A 21,472-nucleotide genomic window follows, 5' to 3' on the forward strand; every position below is an offset into this window, starting at 1 on the left:
AAAAATTCCCACAAACCAACAAATAAATGTTGAATTTTTCAAGGCTCTGGGCAATCCTTATTACAGTGGACATCAAAAAACAAATACATCTAACAGATCATTAAAATCAATGTTATTTCCAAATGGATTTATAAACATTAAATACATCTTCTCATTAAACATCAATAATGCACCCTGTTTCTGACCTTTTTGAAGGTCTACATGAGGCAAAAGAAACGTTCATTAATGTTTCTTGGCTGCATCCATAGCTGAGTCCAAAAAAAGTGACCTAGTTTATAAACAGTTGTCCCTATAACTTCCTTCAGGATCACAAATTCCTACCATGAATCATTCTGTGTTTTCTGACATATTTTCTAAATTTAGGATGCAATTTGGTGTCTATATCTTTGCATGTTTCAAGATTTTTGCCCTTCAGGTATAAAATTAAAACTTTGTCACCCACAGTTCAGTGTAAAAAGTTAAAAAGCTCTTTGTTTTAGAAAATTACAGGCCAGTGCTTCATAATCTATAGCACTAATTAAGCAACAGTGTTAATTATAAATTTTTAAAAGTTAGCAAATTTGTTGCTATATCTTTTAGAGGATGTTGACTGTTTTCATATTCTTCTGATTTTTTTTGCTTACATTATTACACAAACTCCCCCTCCCCTTTTAAGGGCACTGAGCTATTTATAAAATAGGTAGTTTAAGAACTGGCAAACTGTGAAATTTAAGATAGAGTGGCAGAATAGCCCCTCAAGGAGCTAATGGACTTTATTTATTCTTTGTGAGTTCCAAATATGCAAAAATAAAGGACTTTCTAGATGCCAGTGGGGAGTGAACATAATTATGACTTCACAGCTGCTTCTCCTCCTAAAGTAAAAAGGAAAGAGAGAAAAAAGGAAGCATCATGCTTTTTTTTGGGTTCTGCATCTGAAAAGAATATGCACAAAGTGAATATATTTATGTCAGGTATAAGGATCCACACTAAAAGTAATACCATACTAGCAAACTCATGCAAGAAAATTTAGAAATCTTGACTTAGCAAACTCTAGATTAGAAATACAAGTGCACAATACTCTAGTAATTAGATTTGTAGTAAAGAACATACAATCAACATGTTCTCACAAGCTTATGCGCCCTAACACAAGTGGAATAATCTTTCAGCAAAATTGTTATCACCAACTTTGTTACTTTCATATTTACAAAGTGACTCTTTTAGAGAAGAATTTAAAATTGATTGATCAGTCTACAGGAGGTGGTCTCAGGGAAGGTCTCTTGGAAAATTTTCATAGGAACCTTGGAAATTAAACTTTTGGAGTACTAGGAGATAGTCAAGTTTAGTATTCATAGTAAATTTTGGTCTGTAAAGAACTAATATCTTCTTTAAACTTCTTGTTGGAAAGTAGTTATCATCATTAAACTACTTGTTGGCAATCTTTTCTAGACTGTAAATGTTTTAGGTTTACCTGGGGCATATACTCTCCCTCTTCTTTGTTATTGAGCATGAAACAGTCAAATAATATGAAAATAAATGAGTGAGGAGACTACAGTAATAAATCTTTACTCACTAAAACAAGATGTAGCCGAATTTGATGCTAGGGACCTTTTCCAGACCATGTTCTGGAAATTTCCCAGTCTTTTAAGTTTTTTTTTTTAAAAAACTTCTTGTTTCATTTTGTTTGAGGGCCACAGCTAGTTGTGGGATCTTCTTTGATCTGTGCTTGGAGATCAGTAATAGAGTACACAGGGAACCATATGCCGTGCTAGGGTCTGAACTGGGGTCAGTAACCTGTGAGGCAAGCATCTGTGTCTATTTTTGTGATTCTTTTTAGTTGGGCCACACGCAGCCATGCTCAAGGCTTACTCTTGACTTGCTTGGGGGACCATATGTGGCATCGGAATTGAACCAGTTAGGTGGGCTACATATAAGACAAATGCCCCACTCACTGTAGGTGCTAGCCTAACAAAGCATCTCTTGACCCTAGAACAATCACTCTCGCCCTCAAAATTCTCAGTCATAATTCTGGAATTGCAATAGTCAAATGGTTATGTGAATCTTTATCAACAGTGATATGTATTTCATAGCATTAGGGCTTTGAAAGAAAATTGTAAAACAGAAGACATTTACTTATATTCTTTGTCATTTAGTAATAAAGATATAATAGTAGCAAAGAATGGTCCTTAAGCAAAAGTTTGAGAATTTTGATTCTGGAAGTTTCTTTTTGTTAAAACAAAAGTACTATGGTTATCTACTTCCCTAGCAAACCATTGTATGAAATAATTGCATACAGAAGCATATATTGAACAACCTGAAAACTCCAAATAATTTATGTTCATTGGGTCTTAATGGATAGAGAAAATAGGATGAAATAAATGAGTAATATACTTGATTTCACACATTTCAGACCAAGGAAAAGGCAACTGTTGGCAAAATTGTGAGTCCGTTTGAAAAGCCTCATAAAAACAATCTCTTTGGTTTTTCTGTTACATTTATGGGCTATCTCAACCATCTAAGGATTTGTCAAATTATCTGAATGATATCTATTGGTGAGTCCAGGGTGATACCTGTCTCTAGATCCCCAACAAACTGTTATTAACCTCTATTTGGCACTTAATATCTATTTGATCTATTTCCCAGTTTCTATAACTAAAGGAGAATAAAGGAATGTCTGTAGGGTGGTATGAAAACCTGAGTAAAAGGTTTTCTGAAACACAGAATGGCTGAGCTTCAAATGAGTCAGGAGGACATTTTGGCTATTGAGAAAACATTTTAAATCATGTAAGTGGACACAGTGGTAATTGCGTGAATGTCATATTTTTCAGCATTATTCCAGAGGGTTAAGTAGAAAAGACTGACCAAAAAATTAATATTTAAGTCAAACCTTTTAATGAAAATTGATATGAAAATATATAAAGACTAGGTTTTAAATTGAAAGCCAGTGTTTTGCTATGTCAACATAGACAGTTAAAATCACCTTTGTAATATATAATTGAAGAACTTGAGCTTTTTTTTCTATTATATTTTAATTACTTTCTTTTCTTAGTACATTTTAATGCTTCTGTTATTTCTTTGAGGAACCAACCAGAAGCATTTTTATTAATCTTTATAACTCTATAAAAACTAATATTACAGAAGTAGCATAACAAGATGTAATTTTGTTGTATTTGCAATCAGAATATGAATATATGTCATTTGCTTTGTCTAACCTTTAGTTTTCCCACCAGTAAAGGCATAACATGAAGCTTGTAAGAGTACATTTAGAATGTTAATAATATAATTAATGACAGTGTTTAAGAATTATGGATTTTTGTTAGTCAAGAAGAATTTAGATGTGACTTTGAAAAAGTAATCTTAATTGAGATCTTCATATTTGGTAAACTTTTCAGATAGAAAGATGAAAAGGAAAATTCATGACCATTTCTGCAATTGGTACTCCTTGAGATACTTGATGCAGAGATCTAGAGAATTGCACAGTTCCATTCTGTAAGTGCTGAGATGCAGTAGATACATTATATAGTTTCACTAATCCTTCTTTGCTCCTAAGGAATGTGGGTATGCAACACCCAAAATGAAGCAAATTAAAGCAATGAAAAGGTTATCAACGTGCCCCTTAGGGAAACTTCTCCACCCCTAATTGATGATGCTCACCCTGCAAAAGATGATTTTCAAAGAAGATATCAGAGTATGCAGGGTCATAGGTAAAGATAATATGATACCAAGTTAACAGGTAACAGGATGTCTCTCCTATGGCCTTTTGATCTTTTGTTGCTTTGAGGAGGCCCACATATCATTGCTTTGCCTTTTCAGTCCATTAAACCCATTTACTCCTTTATATATCTGCTAAACATAGATTCTGAAATGAAGAAATACAGCCTAAATAAAGACACCAATAACAGCTTGCAGGAAGTATTAAAAACAATTCTGCAGAAGGTTAGGAGCCATGCCTTTTCCACTGTGAGTTTTAAAGGTGCTTTCATTGATCAGCCACAAGGTCACTTCAGTGCAGGTGAAAAATAAAAAATTTTGAGGACTATTAAGCACTGAAATTTTATAGTGCATCAGCTAGAGGTTATTAAGCACGGAGAAAGATGAAGTCATATTGAGAATACAAGGAACTCAGGCGTACTCCTGTCTCTGTGCCCTGGATACTCGCTCAAAACAAACAACTCGCTCTGTTTCCTCTGGCTCTTGGTTTTGTGAGCTGTTTGAGAATTGCTTAAAGGAAGATACTATCAAAACTCTCAAGTTGGAGGTTGAATGAGGCAAATCAGTTGAACCATTAGAAAGACAAATAGGAAATTCCTCTCAAATGTCTAGTGATGATGGGCCTGGACAGATTATCAAATTGCGAAGTAATCAAGATTTTAGTGAGGAAATATAGCTGGTTGGTTAAGTGCAAAAAATTTGGAGCCACCAAACAGATTCATTTAATTCTAAAGTCTGCATGGATTTATTATGTGACCTGAAATTCATATATAATAACTTACTTATAAGGTTTCTATGAGTGTTCAATGCTTAATTCATTGTTGGCTCAGGGTGAGAATTTCATCCATGGATATTATTATTGTTGACAGCGTAGTTTATATATCTATCTCTGTTCAGGGAGCTGGGCAAATATAGAATTAAAATTGTGTGTTTTGTTCTCAGGATGCAAAAATTCTTGCTAGATTGAAAAGAAAGTGCAAATGCAAAAAATTAGTTATGTAAAGTAGTATAGAACAGGATATTAATTGTGTAGCTAGGATAACATATAGTTTATTCACTTATTCATTAATTCAAAAATATGCACAGAATCCTTCAAATATTGAAGCACTGTGCAAAGCACAGGAAAGGTTTATAGGGTTTCATATGCATAGTTATCAGTACGTGGCAGATGTTGTTACTTTATTTTTGCTTATGAAAAACTGAGGCTTAGGCACATCCTTATTCTGGATTTGCCTGCATCTCATCTTCAAATTTATAATTCCCTGTTTTTACTTCAGGTTCCTTTCCGCCCTCTCCTGTTTGGAGAAACCGGTATTCTCTCTTGAACATGTCCTTGTCTCTGTCTCTCTCTGTGTGCCTCTATCTCTGTCTCTCTCTCCCTCCATTCTTTATCATAGTTCTTGAAAATTCATATTACTTTATATAAAACAAAACAAGAAAACAAAACTCCTGATGCTTAGAGATGAAAAAAATATGCTTAAAATATCATGTTCTATACTGCACAATTCAGAAATAACCCAACATGTCATAATCTCTAGAAATGCTACTAAGACAATCAAATTTAAATACTGGGTTCAAATTTTATCTACTCATTAGTTCTATGATGTTGGGCAAGCTACTCAATTCTCTGGACTATATTCCTCATCTGAACATTGTTAGTACATATGAAAATAATAGTACTACTGAGTTAATACACTTAAAGATCTCAGTGCCTCATACATCATAAACACTGTACATACAAGCTCATTATATGCACTGTAATTATTATTATTTTGACTGACTTATGTTGTATGCATGGATATCACTTAGTAGTTAATAACACTAAAACCATTAACTGCCAATAATCATTGCATAATGGATTTAATACACTTGAATATTAACTTCCAAAAATATCCTGACTTTCTGTTCTAATTATCACAATAACCCACAGTACAATTTGAAAAAACTGGTGTCTTTGTTGATTTCAGTAGATAACTGTGGATATTTTTGTTCATAGACCTATATTTCTCTCTAAAACAGGACACTATTATGAGAATTAATGCATGATTACCTGCAAAAATTATAGCATATAGCATATTACCATTAACGTCTCTTTTCTATAGTGTTGATTATTTTTATTGAGTTCATTTAATGTCTTTTAACAGATTGCTGTCAGTGAGTTCTACTGTTTCACATTTAAATTGTGCTATAATAGAGAGATAATACAGAGATAGTACATGAGTGAAGGTGCTTGCACTGTGAACAGCAACTTCTTTTTCTCCAACATCTCAGATGCTGCTCCACCCCCCATCCACACCCCCAGAACTGACAGGAGTGATCCCTGAGCACTGAGTCAATAGCAATGTGTGACCATTAAAAAAAAATTTTCACTTATTCTTACTAATCAACCAAGCCTCTTCATACAAATCCTTAGTTTTTAAGCTTCTGCTTAGATGCAATTTATTCTATGTTCTTCTGCTAGTACCTTAAACACATTATTTAAACTAAAAATAGCATATTTGTTGACTATTTGTAACACCTGACACTTTTGCCTTGTAGTGAAAGTTCTTCAATCCAGCTTTATTTTATCGGAATAATACTGCTTTTCATTGAGCCTCCACTCTAGTAAAAGTAAAGTCCTCATTATTTTACAATAACTCTTACCTTATGTTGTCTTTGGACTATTTTCATATGTTTTTCCTTTCTTTGCCTAGAAATATTTTGTTTCATTCTTTGATTATTCAAATATTCCGATATTTGAAAATTCTGTCTATGTACCACTTTTCATTTTATTGCATGATTTGCTTATTGTATTTTTATCAATATTTCACTTACTCTTTACTAAATTAGCCTGCGATGCTTATTTCTTCATTGATGATATTTCTATTATTCTACTATTATTTTCACTTACTAGTAGTTTTCTTCCATCATTTTCATTTACCTTCTCCAATACTTTATGTAATTTTTCTTTTTAGTGGTCTGACTTTGTTGCTGACCCCAGTGTGCTCTTCAAAGGTTCTTATTGGATTCGTGCCTGGCCTCAGATTTTCTTCCTATCCTCTGACTAGTAATACAAGAGTATTACAAGAGAGTTCTGCAAGTTTCTATCTCCTAGCTACAATGCCTTTATTGGAGATTCCTTCTTCTGCTGTTGGGATCCTTTTCTTCAGATTTACTGTCACATGTACTTAAGCAACTTTCTAACCTCCCATTTTTGATTATCTTAGAATTTCTAGAATTCTTAGGTAAGAGACATATTGTTTATGGTATAACACTTAAAAAAACTCTCCAAAAAAATTTATTGTATGTTTGGAGGTAATAGGGAACATGGAAAAGTCAAATGTATGTCGACGCGTACATTGTTTGCTTAGCCATCTCTGTATTGGACTTTCCACTTCCCATTCTGGAAAATTTACACCTGTACAATTGGCCAGACCTCCTGAGTGATTTAGACTGAACTAGCTGGTGGAGGAACTAATGTCCCCAGGGATCCTTCTTATTCTAGTAAGGTCCTTCTTACCCTCCATGTAGGATCTAGAAGCAGCATTGAGCAGCCAGTGCTTCATTATTCAAGTATAAAATCTCTCACATAGAAGGAGTCCCTTGAGTCTCGTGTTTCTTTTTCTCACTATTTCATTGGCAGAAGTACCCTGGCCCACTATGAACCTCCTCCCCTAGTACTCATTTTTTTTAATGGAGCCCACCCATAGAAACTCAGGGGTAACATAGATGACTCCAAGTGTTGCTTGGCTAAAGAGTGTAGTATAATGATCTGATGTTTGGACTTGGCAGTCCAAGTGTTGCTTGGGTTTAGCTGTGCTCAGAAGACACAGGGCTAACAGGGGCATGTAGCATTGGGATCAAATTCAGGACCTCACACATACTAGCCTCATGCATTTCCACTTGAGCTACCCCCTTAGCCCTAAGTACTCACAATATTTTTTTACTGAAATGCAAAGAAAGAAATGGATTAGTTTATTAGGAATGCCACTGAAATAAATATCTGAGTTGGGTATATTAAAACAACAAAATATAGGGACAAAGTGATAGTGCAGCCAGTAGGGCATTTGCCTTGCATATGGCTGACTGCGGTTAGATCCTCAGCATCCTATATGGTCCCTCAACTCCCACCAAGAATGATCCCTGTACATATAGCCAGGAGTAAGACTCAAGAACCACTGCGTATGACCCAACTCTCCTTCCCCCACCCCTGCCATACACACACAAAACCCAAAACAAAACAAAAATGCAACAAAATTTATCCTCTCAAATATTTGAAACCTAGAAATAAGAAATCAAACCAGTCAGGCTTCCTTTAGAACTCTTCTAAAAATCATAGTTGAGAATGTGTTTTGTGCTTTTGCTTAGCCCTGATGTTGGTTATAATCTTCACTTTTGACCTGCCAGCTGCTTGATTCAAATTTTATCTCTGTTGCCACATTCTTCTCTTGATATTTTTATCTTCTCTTTGTCTTATATATTATTTTTAAAAAAGAAATAGCCCATTTAAAACCAGGAGAATACATAAACAAACTTTCTCAAGGAAGACATAACAAGACCAGTAGGTATACATCACTGATAATCAGAGAAATTCAAATTAAAGTAGCAAGATAACACATGGCACCAGTGAGACTGGTACATATCAAAAGAACAGAAATGTCCAGTGTTGTACTAGATATAAGGAAAAAGGAACCCTTATCCAGTGCTGGTCAAAATGTTTTCTATTTCAACATTTTTGGAAAACAGCATGGAAATTTCTCAAAAAACTAAGAATTGAGCTTCAATATAACCCAACAATTCTTTTCTAGGCATCCACTCAAAGGGCCCAAAACTGTATCCAGAAAAACACATTTCTTCTCCTATATTCCTTGCAGCACTTTCACACTCTGGGATGTGAAAAATCTGGAATCAACTCAGGTCTTACTGCACAAAGAAACTGTAATGCCTACACAAAGAAGAATAGTATTTGGGTGTACGAAAGGCAAAATCATGCAATTTGTCAGTATGTGACTGGAACTGGGGAGTATCATGCTAAGTGAAATTAGCCAGAAGAAGAGAGAATATGAGGAATGACCTTTCTCATGTGTGAAGATAAAGAAGCATAGTAAGGGATAAAAAAAATGGCCCCCCAAAACAAAATCTGTGAACTGATCTTCAAAGCTAAGATTACTATGATTAAGTGAGAAAGGAGCCCAGGGAGGGAACCTGAGAAAATAGTGTAGGGAAAGAGTCTGCTGGGAAGTGTATGTGGGAATGATGTATTCATAAAACCCTATCGCTGGCAATATTGTAAATCATGGTGAATAAAATAAAAATTGTTAAAAGGCAATTCTCATCTTGGGTTAGGAGCTACCCTCATCGCCCAATTTTGATTGGATCTTCAAAGAAACTATTCACAAAAAAAGAGGACATATTCACTAGGACTAGAGGATACAATTTCAACATATCTTCTGAAAGGGGTAGAAAGTGATTTAACCCTTAACAATACCCCAATGCACCTCTCCTGCTCTCATTGATACTGCTGCTCATCACACTTTGACCTCAACATTTTCTTTTTTTTTTTTTTCAACTGTTTTGCTTTTGCTCGATTTGCTCGAGCGGGCCCAGTAACATCTCCATTGGAGACTTTGTTGTTACTGTGTCTGGCATATCGAATACGTCACGGGGAGCTTGCCAGGCTCTGCCGTGCGGGCGAGATACTCTCGGTAGCTTGCGGGGCTCTCCGAGAGGGACAGAGGAATCGAACTCGGGTCGGCCATGTTGGCTGCGTGCAAGGCAAATGCCCTACCGCTGTTTCAACTGTTTGATGTTTTTAATTTTTTTCCTTCTAATATCTGTATTTTTAAAATTTTTATTTATTTTTAAAATTTTTTTTATTTGTTGAATTACTGTGGGAAAAGTTACAAAGCTTTCAGGTTTAAGTCTCGGTCATGCAATCATCAAACACATTTCCCCTCACCAGTACTTATTTTTCACCACCAAGAACCCCAATAAACACCCCCTGCCAACCCTCTCAATGCCTGTGAGGCAGATGAATTCTAGTTAACACTCTATCTACTTTGACTAGATTCATTGTTTCGATAAAAGATGCACCTTTATTATTTAGAGTTTACACCCCCAAATCAGACATGCTGAAAAGGCATTGTGAAATAATTTGTTTTCTACAGCTGATTACAAGAACCAAATGATGTCGCAGCCATGCGATTTTGGATTTCTGGTATTTTACTTATTAAGCCTGGAAGTATTTCTGCTGAGAGTCAGATAATTATGAGATTGGTTTCTGTGGCTCTGGAACCATGGGCGTGCCAGAGAGCTGCTCGTGGGGGACAACCCATGACCTCAGTAAAGCGTGAAGGACGAGCCGGGAATAGGGAATATCCCCCTTCCCAAGAGGTTACAGTCACCGCCGGCTCATACCTGGCTTTGCAAAAAGCTCGAGACGGCCGCCAGCCATCTTGCTCTCCAGGGGGAAAAAGGCGAAAAGGAGCAACACCTTTTCCCTCCAGGGCAGGCATGGTGCTGTGGCTTAACGCATAGTACATTCACTTTTCTGCTGCAAACTACCGGGCTCTGCATTAAGTCCTTGTGCTTCTGGAGCCTTGGCCATGCTGGAGAACCACTCATGGGGAGCAACCCGTGACCTCGGTTGGACGTGAAGGACAACCTGGGAATGCCTCCCTTCCCATGTGACCTTAACATTTTCATCCTAAAAGTTTTAATACCTAGTCTCTATGATTTATAAATAAATTATATTGAGGAAACTTTTCCAGGGAAGAGTAACTATTTGGCAATCACTGTCACTGTCCTGTTGTTCATGATTTGCTCAAGAGGGCCCAGTAACGTCTCCATTGTGAAACTTTGTTGTAACTGTGTTTGGCATATCAAATATGTCATGGGTAGCTTGCCAGGCTTTGCCGTGAGGGCAAGATACTCTCGGTAGCTTGTTGGGCTCTCCTAACGGGGCGGAGGAATCGAGCTCAGGTTAGCCATGTTGGCTGCGTGCAAGGCAAATGCCCTACCTGCTGGGCTATTGTTCCAGCACAAATAAAAGAATAAGTACTATTATTCTAAAATGATTATCCCTACTTCTTATGTTGTATGTGAGTTTGTACATGGAACTGCAGATAAAAATACTTGATGGAATACATCTAATAGTCACTGTCATCCTTTTAGCTGTGTCTCATTGTTTTGTAAGCTGTAAAGACCTTGGCCTTTTATAACTAATGGAAATGTTTTTCTCCTGAATCCTCTTTAATCATTCTGCTTTATATTATTTATTTGTCCTCACTTCTGTAACGTAATTTTCTCTATTGCAAGAAAACGTCTATTACAAAAGAGTAATTTTGTTGCAAAAATCCTCTAACTGGGTAGAATAAAGCATCCATTAACAATTTTTAGTCCTAGATTTTTGTTTCCTTTTCCAGATTCTAGCTGTTCTTGGGTTACTCCCTACCTTACTTTTTGGCATCCGCTCTCAGTGTTTTCTTTATATTCTCTGTTGGATACACTGTAAGTGGCAGAGATATTCGATTTCATCTATCCTTTAGCTGCTTTGTCTCTTGGGCATAAGCCAAGTGCCTGGCCTAAAGTATTTATCAATAAAGATGTGATGAATGAGATTGACACAATAATGATGGTGATGATGTTTAAATGATTCCTTAGCTCCCTAGTAAAATTGAAATAACTTCCAGTGCTAAAAATATCTTGTTGGAGCCTTACCATAATGTCAGTGTATATCACATGATCATACATTCTTTTAGTTTAAGTAGCCAAGTATTTTTCTCTTTAAATGTTTCCCTTTTTTTTGTAAACTACAAAGAAATTTTATAACATTACCTTTAATGGCAGTTAGTAATATAAGTCATTCTCTTTCCCAAATAACTCCAAAAATTAATTTTATATTCCAAGTTAGCTTTGTGATACAGGCTTAGATCATGGTGGTCTGGAAGTATCACATTAAGTGTCGAGTTATGCTATAACTTGCTCCTTTGACAATTCTGTTTGATACTATTTTTTTAATGGCAAATCAGTGCTCCTTATCCACATTACACTGTCATGCATCACTCTGCATGTGGTGATAGAACTAATGTGCTAATAGAACATAATCTCGACAGATGTTCTTCAATGATAGTGGCTGCAAATTTTAATTCAGTAAAGTTGAATTCAAGCACGTAGTACAGAGTAAAACCTCAGCAACATAAAATCTATGACATAATAGTAATTTTGCAAGAAATTTCAGAACAATAGTGGATGATGATGGCAATTCTCTTGAAAAGAATCTGGATTTAATTTGTAAATCATATGGTTGGAATTTTGGAAAAAAATTTTATATAAACATGTGTATAGTAATGAAGATTAGATTATTAAGAAGGAAAACTGAATTTACACTGGGAATAGAATGTAGAATTTAATTTCATCAGCATTTTAAAGGGAACTCATTTTGGTTTTCCCAAAGAAAGAGGAAGCAGCAACTAAGAATTTGGTCTTAAGGCTCTTTCTCTCTCATTCCGCTTTCATGTACATTAGTTCCCATGGAAACTACACTGGGATGGTTTGAGAGCAACATCTACAAATGTAGTTTAAGGTCATTTTTATCTAATGCCTTGAATTTTTAGACCACGATTTGTGATTTACAGTGAACTCTCCTTAAATATTCTGAAGAAGTTGAAAAGATAATAATCAACAAAGCAGAAAAAAGACACGTGACTGCATTATACCAGTTCTCAGAAAGTTCAACATTGTTTTCCATGTATAAAAACAGAAAGAGCCTCATTTTCCAGTGCCTCCAGGAGAGTCCTGGCAATGCAGTTGACCTTGTAAATGTGGAGGAAAGAAAGTCTTCTCATTCTGCTTCCTTCCTTGATGCTGTTTGCCTATGAGGGGACTAGGTGAAAAACAAGTGTTTACGACTTTAAATGATATAATAAATAACAGTATGTGGTCTGTGATAAAGCTACAGGGGTTTACTTGCTTCCACATAGTTTCTTTTATGTCCCCTGACCTGCCTTTCTTAGGGCACTGATGTGATTTCCTTTATTAATTTGCCAGTACTTCATCTATAAATTCCAGGTGTATTTAATAGGAGATATATTTCTAAACAAAGAAACTAAAGCTGTGGGATAAAAATAGCTTGAGGTTAGATAAGACTATGATTATGTCAGGTTTCAAAGATAGTATTCAAATGTTGAGTTAGAAGGTCATGATTCAAATTCTAACTTATTTCCTTCAAACTATATATTTTTTCATCAGATCAAAACTGTACTGTACTCAGTGTCATTATTGAAGATTATGGTGACATTTTAATAGGCAAGCACAAAGATAAAAGAAATGGCTTCGTTTCATTCTAGAAGCATAACGCCTTTTTTATTGCATGAATAAACAATGTATAAACCTTTATGTATTCTTAGTTTTGTTCTTGTTCTCTATGTAGAAAATTGTGAATGTTCCCCATTCATCAAGTGACTCTCTCTACTTCACAGTCACCATCCTGAATATGAGACTCACAAGATCACTTTTGGAGGTAAGGTGCTTGGAAGAAGAAATTCAGTTCCTATTTACTTAAATTATTAACATGAGTGGTTGGATCACTGAAGTAATATAAGTCACTACCACTTAGGTTACATTGGTCCCAAAAGAACTCCAAGGTTGGACTGAAAGGGGTCAGAAAGCACATCAGTAATTGGTCTACACTAACTTTCTCACAGAAAAATAATTCAATAAGTATCACTTTTTAAAACTGATGATGGTTATATAAAAAAAATCATGAAGCAAGAATATTCCAAAAAAATTTGAACTCTCTTTTGCTGATGGCAAGAATATTTCAAAAAAATTTGAACTTTCTTTTGTTTGATCTTCTTACCCAATACCACTAATCTTACATACAAAGTGAAAAAGAACAATGCATTCTTCACTGATACAATTAGTCACAATACATTTCCTATCCATAGACTTAACCTTAAGAGGCATGCAAATAAGCAACTTAGCATATTTGACATCCTGACAGGGAAGTGTTAAATTCCAAAAACTGTATTACTCCACCACTTTTATTTGTCTGTGGGAAAATCACTTGATTTATGCCTGATCCCAGGAGACACTAAAAATGTGCAAGTATGCCAACTACACTGATTGGAACCTGTCAGATAAAAATTTTTGTTCTTAAAATCTACAAATAAAAGTAACCTGTGACTAACGATAATGCAGTCTATGACATACTTTTAATTAATATTCAGACACACAAAATAATCAAACAATTTAACTGTAGAACAGTACAATGCACCACAGCCCTTGAAGAGAAAGATCCCCTGCATGATTAAACAAAGATCCTTATTTGCTAATGATTGAAGCAGAAAAGCAACTCTAGCCAAGAGATTTAAAACAGTTTAGGCAAGATAGATAAGCAGAAACATTTAATGAAACAATGATTTCTCAACTTTGGCTTATTTACATTAACATTAACCATTACATTACATTACATTAACCACTAATTGTTACTTTTTGGCTTTTCGAACTTCAGATGGAGCCCAGCTAGTATTATAAACCAAAGTGCTAAAATAACCCACAAGAATTTTTGGAAAGGAATCCCCGGCTAAGTTTTCAAACTCAAGACCTGGGATCATTCCAAAATCATTTTCACCCCTTTGATATTTTAGGCAGGTCTACATTGATACAAGTGAGACTAAAGTGCAACTGGACTATTTCCATCTCATTAGCACTTCATTTATAGGATACCTATGTCAAGCCTCAGCCTTGAATTTCTGGTCTCAACTTAAACATGAGGAAAATAAAACTTACTCTAGTCAATACTGAACTGAATTCAAATTGCATTGTCTATAATCATGGTTAAAGCTCATTTCACCTTTGAACTCAGAACACTGAGTGTTCTTCAGAGGAAGAAACAGTTCCTTTCAAATGCATAGGCATTTATCATTTCTTTGTCACAAAATTCTCTATGTTTATATATTTGGCTCATGTACGTCATTTGTGCTAAGCAATCTTCAACTTTATTTTGTTTTTGTTGTTTTATGCCAGACTCAATTGTGCTCAGGACTTCTTCCTTGCTCTGTGCTCAGAGAGCACTCCTGGTCAGGATCAGAGGACCAAATGGGGTCCTGGGGTTTAAGTCTGGGTTGGTTGAATGCAAGGCAAGTCCTCTCCCTGTTGTACCATCTCGCTAGACTGATTTTGTATCATTTCAAACTATATCTTTGATGGTCAAATTATAAAATAAAATCACTTTGTTCTTATGTTGTTTTATATATTTTGGGCATATACAGTCTAATTTGAAAGAACTCTAAAATATGGAGTTCAAAAAAATTATATGGAAACTTTAGCAGTGGTCATATAGGTATTATACTTTAATGACCATTGTGCTCCCAGACATTAATGCAGTAACATAATTAATTAAAAAAATTAAGTGCTGATGATTCAGTGTCTGAGAATGAGAAACTAATGAGTGAATGATGTATTTTCTTGAGTGCCTTCACGGATTATTCTGCAAATTAGAATAAGACCTCACTAAAACTATTGTAACATTAAAAGGTATAGGTAGGTCAACATTGAGTTGGTTTAAGCCTCTGGGGAAGTAGAGAAAGCCAGATAAGAGCAGGTCAAATCATTGTCAGATTAAGTTAAAAAGTACTTTTAGTCAATTGCTGAATGGAAATTCCTGTAGTTTCAGAAATGCATCGATTTATGATCAGTTTCTGGTAACTTTCAATCATCCTTGATTCTAGGAGTCATCATTCCATGCAAAATAGCAATCATTTGTGCTAAATTAGACATGTTATACAGCAGATGTACATTTTTATGGTGACTCTCTGAACCAAGAGAATAATTAGCTATTTTTATTATTATAGCTCCCTTTATTAGAACATAAAAATTTGATGGTAAAAATTAAAATATTAAAAGGACTAAATATATACATATGAAACATCCACATGAGTACTCACATTAACCCATTTAATAGCAACAAAATGTAAGTCTATATTACGGTATTAGCACTGTTCTCCCATTGTTCATCAATTTGCTTGAGCGGGCCCAGTAACGTCTCCATTGTGAAACTTGTTACCGAGTTTGGCATATAGAATATGTCACTGGAAGCTTGCCAGGCTTTACCGTGTGAGCAAGTTCTCCGAGAGGGGCAGAGGAATCGAACCCTACCACTGTGCTATTGCTCCAGCCCCCATTATGATATTCTATTTTCAAATCTGTATGTTTATTTATATATGTGGAATACATGTGTATGCTATAGTATATAGTTACATACATATTTATTATGTTTATTTATATTGATACTACTTCCTTATCAATCCTCCAAATAATGAATATTTATTTTACCAAGGCTCTGCCAGGCCCTTAGAATACAAAGGAAAAAATAAGAGATTTTCCCAATCCCTGGATTAAAGATAATCACAATTTACTAGTGAAGACAAACTCTTAAATAGCGACATAGGAAAATGCTTCCAAGAAGTGTTAAAGGAATATATGTTCCAAATATTCAGCAAAACCTTCTTTTTGTCACTTGTAACTCATGTCTCTTTTATTTACTCCTATCCGTTTTCTAAGTATGAGTTTGAAGATGATCTTAACCTTGATAAAACCTCAAAATGGTTGGAAGTGTTTGTGAGAAGGCTTTTATTTATGTTTCCACAAGCCATAGCACATTTTTCCCTCCCATCATAACATTAAAACTTGTTTTTGCACTTTGACAAACATTCCTATCTTTTAAACATTGTCCTTTATATTGTACTGCAATTTGTGAAATAAATCATTCAATAACTGTCTTGAGATTTTTTTCCTAATTTATCACATTTATAAATATCTTTGTAATATTTAAAAATATATTGTTACTCTGTATATACCTCAGAAGTAAAAATATACACAGACTTAAGCATGTTAAAATAATAAAAAAACAGAGCTCTGTGCATCATGATCTATGAATAAACATATGGCTAGAAAATGTGATAAGTTATGCATATTTCATCTCACTATCTTCATCTGTAAAAATGAACTGGCATTACCTTCTCTTCATATTACACAGGATCACCATGAATTAAAGATAAGATAATACAAGTAAGTGGTTTAGGAGGTAAAATATACCATGCAAATAGATGTCTAGCCAAGATGTGAGGAGAGTTTGGCCACATTTCACACTCTCACAGGCTCCTAAACAACCAAAATAGTTTCTACAGGTGACTACAAGGAAGTTAAGTACATATTTGATACCACTTTCTTCCAAATTGCTTTTCCATCTCTCTCAAAAACATAAGCCTATCCTATTTCCTAAAAGTATTGTGTATGACCTAATTCCTCCTTTTACTCTGTCTTTGATTTAAATACTTTCCTGCTAATAATATTTGTTTCTTCTATGCAACCTAATCTGGGTTGCCTTTTCACCATCTTTCCTAATTTTGTGCAGAATCCTTGAACCAGGAAGATTTCCCCTCTCTTCAAGACCACATTCCTGTGTTTACTTGCATTTTCTGGGATTGCTCAAGATACATTTTTGTAATTAGAAAAGTCTGATTAACAATGGCATCAGTGCTAAAAGCATTTGCTTTCCAAAAGGTTTTCATTTCTGAAAAAGAAAGGGATTTTCTAGACATACTCGTATAAAAAGGTTTTTTTTTTCTACTCTAGATTCACCTAGAATAGGTGATGGCTCATTTGATAATTACATTGCTTTCAGTGTTTCATTAAAACAGGAAGAAAAAAATATGTGTCTAATTGGATGTGCAGAAATCTAATGAAAAGTTCTTAAATGATACCCTTTCTATTAATACATTGCTATTTCAGAAGAACTTGACTTTAGATTTTTTTCATGATTTCTAATCCATTTGTGATCTACAAAAATATCTTGACTTGTACAAGTCTCAGTTTTCTCATTTAAAATGGTCATAATAGTAGTCACCCTTTGTTTAGAATGTGAAGTACATATAAAGGAATATTGCTTTACTCTGTAATGTAAAAACTTTGTTAAGCTTCATTATTTTTAAAAACATCACAGAGGGAGAGATAGAGCAAGAGAGAGAGAAAGAGAGAGAGAAAGAGAGAAATGAGAGAAGTCTTCTGATTGCATGCATTGATTTCCAAAGGCTTAGAACCCCCTCCAAAGAATAATGAAGCAGACAGAATGCTTCCCTTTTGACAGAAGAAATAAGATAGAGGTAACTGTTAAAAACAGCAGGTAAGGAGAAAATAATAAAAAATTAGCAGATTTTTAAGGCAAAATATGAATCATTATGACAGACAAAAATTCCTTGGAGTTCCAGATACAGGTATAGTTTATTTTTAAGTACTTTTACTTACTCTCACCCACTGGTCCTCAGGAAAGGTGGTGAGATCTGAATTATTCTCCTCAATGCAATATCTATTACATAATATTAATGCCATAAGCTCAAAAAAAAGAGACAACAAGGTTTTTACCTATGTTTTTTTTGATAACTTTTTTTTGATAACATTTGTAAAGTCAGATTCTCCTGAGGACTCTAGATTTTGTATATGCAAGTGAAATATTGCTTTCCTCTTCCCTTTATGTTCTTTGCATAGTTTACTTTAGTGCAGTGTCCTTTTTGTGTAGACATAGGAAGACAGATAGTGTTATGCTTTTGTAAATTGAGAGTTAAAATTGGGCATCCGTCATATTCACTTGGCTTAAGCCTTATTTGCCCTTAGTTTCTACCATTCCAAAAGAAGAGTCCCGATGAGGGACTGGGATGGATCCAGGTGTTGAAAAGGGACAAGATATAAGCTACTCCAGCATCAAAAAGGGGCAACCCAACCACCACAAAACTTACAGTTATTTAAGAGCATGGTCATGGATAAACTCTGTCAAGATTCAAAAAGAAGTAACTGAATAGAACCGTGCTGGGGATAGGAAAGACTAACCTAGCCTGAGGATTTTATTTCTTCCCCCTGACTCCTGAGGATTTTCTCTATAACTAACACTGTGATATTGGCTTGATAGGGAGAGTGGGAGACTGGAATGAGAGACAGTATGAATCTGGAGTGGGGATGGAGATTGGAATAAACTGCGACTAATTGCCAACTAGCCTGGCCCCCATTTCCTCCTTCTTTCTCCCATTGCCGTTGGATGGTGGGGCGGGGAAGTGGCTCTTGGTCACCTAATGTATGCGACAAGCAGCCACACATTTTGAATTTACAGAATCTATCATTTCCTCATCCTTGAAAAGATTTTTTAAAATGAGGATATGATTAGAGACAATTCTAGCACTATATCCACAATATTTGTCTGGCAACAAATGATAAAACGCTGCTGAGCATTTTAAGTTAAAAAACTTAAGTCAATTGACATATTTAAAATAATTTATATACATTGTGATTATAGATTATCATTCTAACAAATGCCAATATCAATGGTCAGTATTTATTTTTGATCAGTCAGCTATAGGATTCAATGTAATAAAAGCATATGCAAGTTTTTTCAAGTAGAAATCTAACACAGGTTTCAAACCAGATTTAAAATTGCATAGGGAAAGCAAAGAACCAAGAACAGATAAGCAATTTTGCAAAGTGCAAAGTTGATGAACATATGTTACTGATTTTAGGCTTAATTTTTTAAAAAGTAAATAAGATATATGCTATTAAATCTAACTTTTACAAATGGACGTGATAAAATACTTCAAAGATTTTAAAAATAAAGGAAGATAGCAATAGCAACAATGGGGAGATAGTATATGGTGCCTGTCATCATTGGCACTTGTTATTTGTTAGAAAGAATTACTGCTACTCCTTGTTGTCCCCACCCATGACACCAAATGCTCTGGAATAAAAATGGGATTTTTTCTCCTGGTACATCAAAAGCTCTTCCTTTTTCTGGACACCTCTATAAATTTAAATCATTATCAAGACCTGGGTACATAGTCAGATGTGTCAGCTTGATACTTCATGTTACCTGGTAGGTGCAATCATGGAGGGATGGTCAAAATATTGAGTCTCTGTTGAAATAACTATGGCACTCTCTCAGCTCCCTATTGTTAATAGGCCATTACTTACAAAGTTGAAGCAGATTTACAGAAAAGAAACTAAAGCGTTAGTTTCTCTCCTTTACTCTGACCTCTTTCTAGGCCTCCAAAAAAGGATACTAGCGATATATTCACCTGGTTATAGATTGCTGTAAAGTTAATTAAATATCTGAAATATCTGAAGCATGATTGTATAAAGCCAGTTTATTTCTATACCTTCCTGTCCTCTGGCGTACTCCCCTTTATGTTGGATATGATTGGAGGGACAACAATTTCTATTCTTTTTTTCCATTCTTTCCTTCATTCTTTTCTCCCTTCTTCCTGTCTCTCTCTTCTCCCTCCCATCTTTTGTTACTATATTATTATAGCACTGCACTGTAGCACTGTCCTCCCATTGTTCATCGATTTGCTCAAGTCAGCACCAGTAACGTCTCCATTGTGAAACTTGTTGTTACTGTTTTTGGCATATCGAATATGCATGGGGAGTTTACCAGGCTCTGCCATGTGGGCAGGATACTCTCGGTAGCTTGCCCAAATCTCTGAGAGGCACAGAGGAATTGAACCTGGGTCGGCTTCGTGCAAGGCAAATGATCTACCCACTGTGCTATTTGCTCCAGCCCACTAAATCATTGTACTTCTTAAAAAAAATTTCCAACTATAACTAACTTATAGTTAGCATTTTTTAAAATACCATAAAACTAGTTTGAAGAACTTACATGGGAGAAAGGGTGGTTGTGTTGGGTCCCTTGGAATAGGTAAAAGCACTTTGGTGAGGGGTATGGTGTTCAAGTGATATATGCATTAAAATAAAATCAACAGTTTGGGGAACCTTGGTGCCTCAATACAGATAAAATGTAAAAAGCACCTTCTAGAATACTTCTACTGCTAACTATGCTGCTTTACCTGGAATGCAGGTAGAAGGGATGGAAGTTGTATTGCTATTTTAATGAGAAAAACAGGGCACACTAATAAAATTATTTAGGTGGTGGTTGAGAAAAGGAGTTACTTTGTTGAAAAGTTTGTAACTATGTGCAAACACATGTATGGACTCAATTTTATTTATGTATATGAATGTGCGGTGACATTACAGTTGGTATCATCTTATGCACATGAGTGAAGATTATCCAACATATCTAGTCATATTGAATATACTGAACATATCTTGCCATAACAAATCCATGAAATTCTTAATTAGAAGAACATGCATAATTGCCATAAAATGTGGTTAATCAGTGTGAGAAAATAACTATCCCAATGGCAAAACATTAACAAACATTCATGAATAAGTCAGTATAGGTAGTCTAAGAGAGCAATAAGAATCGCATGGCTATCTTGCTCACCGAAACATTGGAACAATTTACAATATGTTTGAATGTCTCATATAACATTTTTAAAATAATTTTATAAATTTTACAAATTGTTGGCCATAATTTTATGCAATGTAAATATCAGTGGTATATGTATGTATTCTGTAGGCATTATGTTTGGCACTTGGATGCTTTGTCTGTCTGTCTGTCTGTACTCCCATTGTTCATTGATTTGCTCGAGTGGGCCCAGTAACATCTCCATTGGAGACTTTGTTGTTACTGTTTTTGGCATATCGAATACATCACGGGTAGCTTGCCAGGCTCTGCCGTGCGGGCAAGATACTCTTGGTAGTTTGCTGGGTTCTCTGAGAGGGGAGGAGGAATTGAGCTCAGGTCGGCCATGTTGGCTGCGTGCAAGGCAAATGCCCTACTGCTGTGCTATCGCTCCAGCCCTGTCTAAAGGATGTAATAGCTATTATTTTCATACTGCAACTTTGGGGAAATAATGTCACTGGT

This window comes from Sorex fumeus, unplaced genomic scaffold, assembly GCF_029834395.1.
Source record: "Sorex fumeus unplaced genomic scaffold, SorFum_2.1 ptg000047l, whole genome shotgun sequence".
Taxonomy (NCBI): domain Eukaryota; kingdom Metazoa; phylum Chordata; class Mammalia; order Eulipotyphla; family Soricidae; genus Sorex; species Sorex fumeus.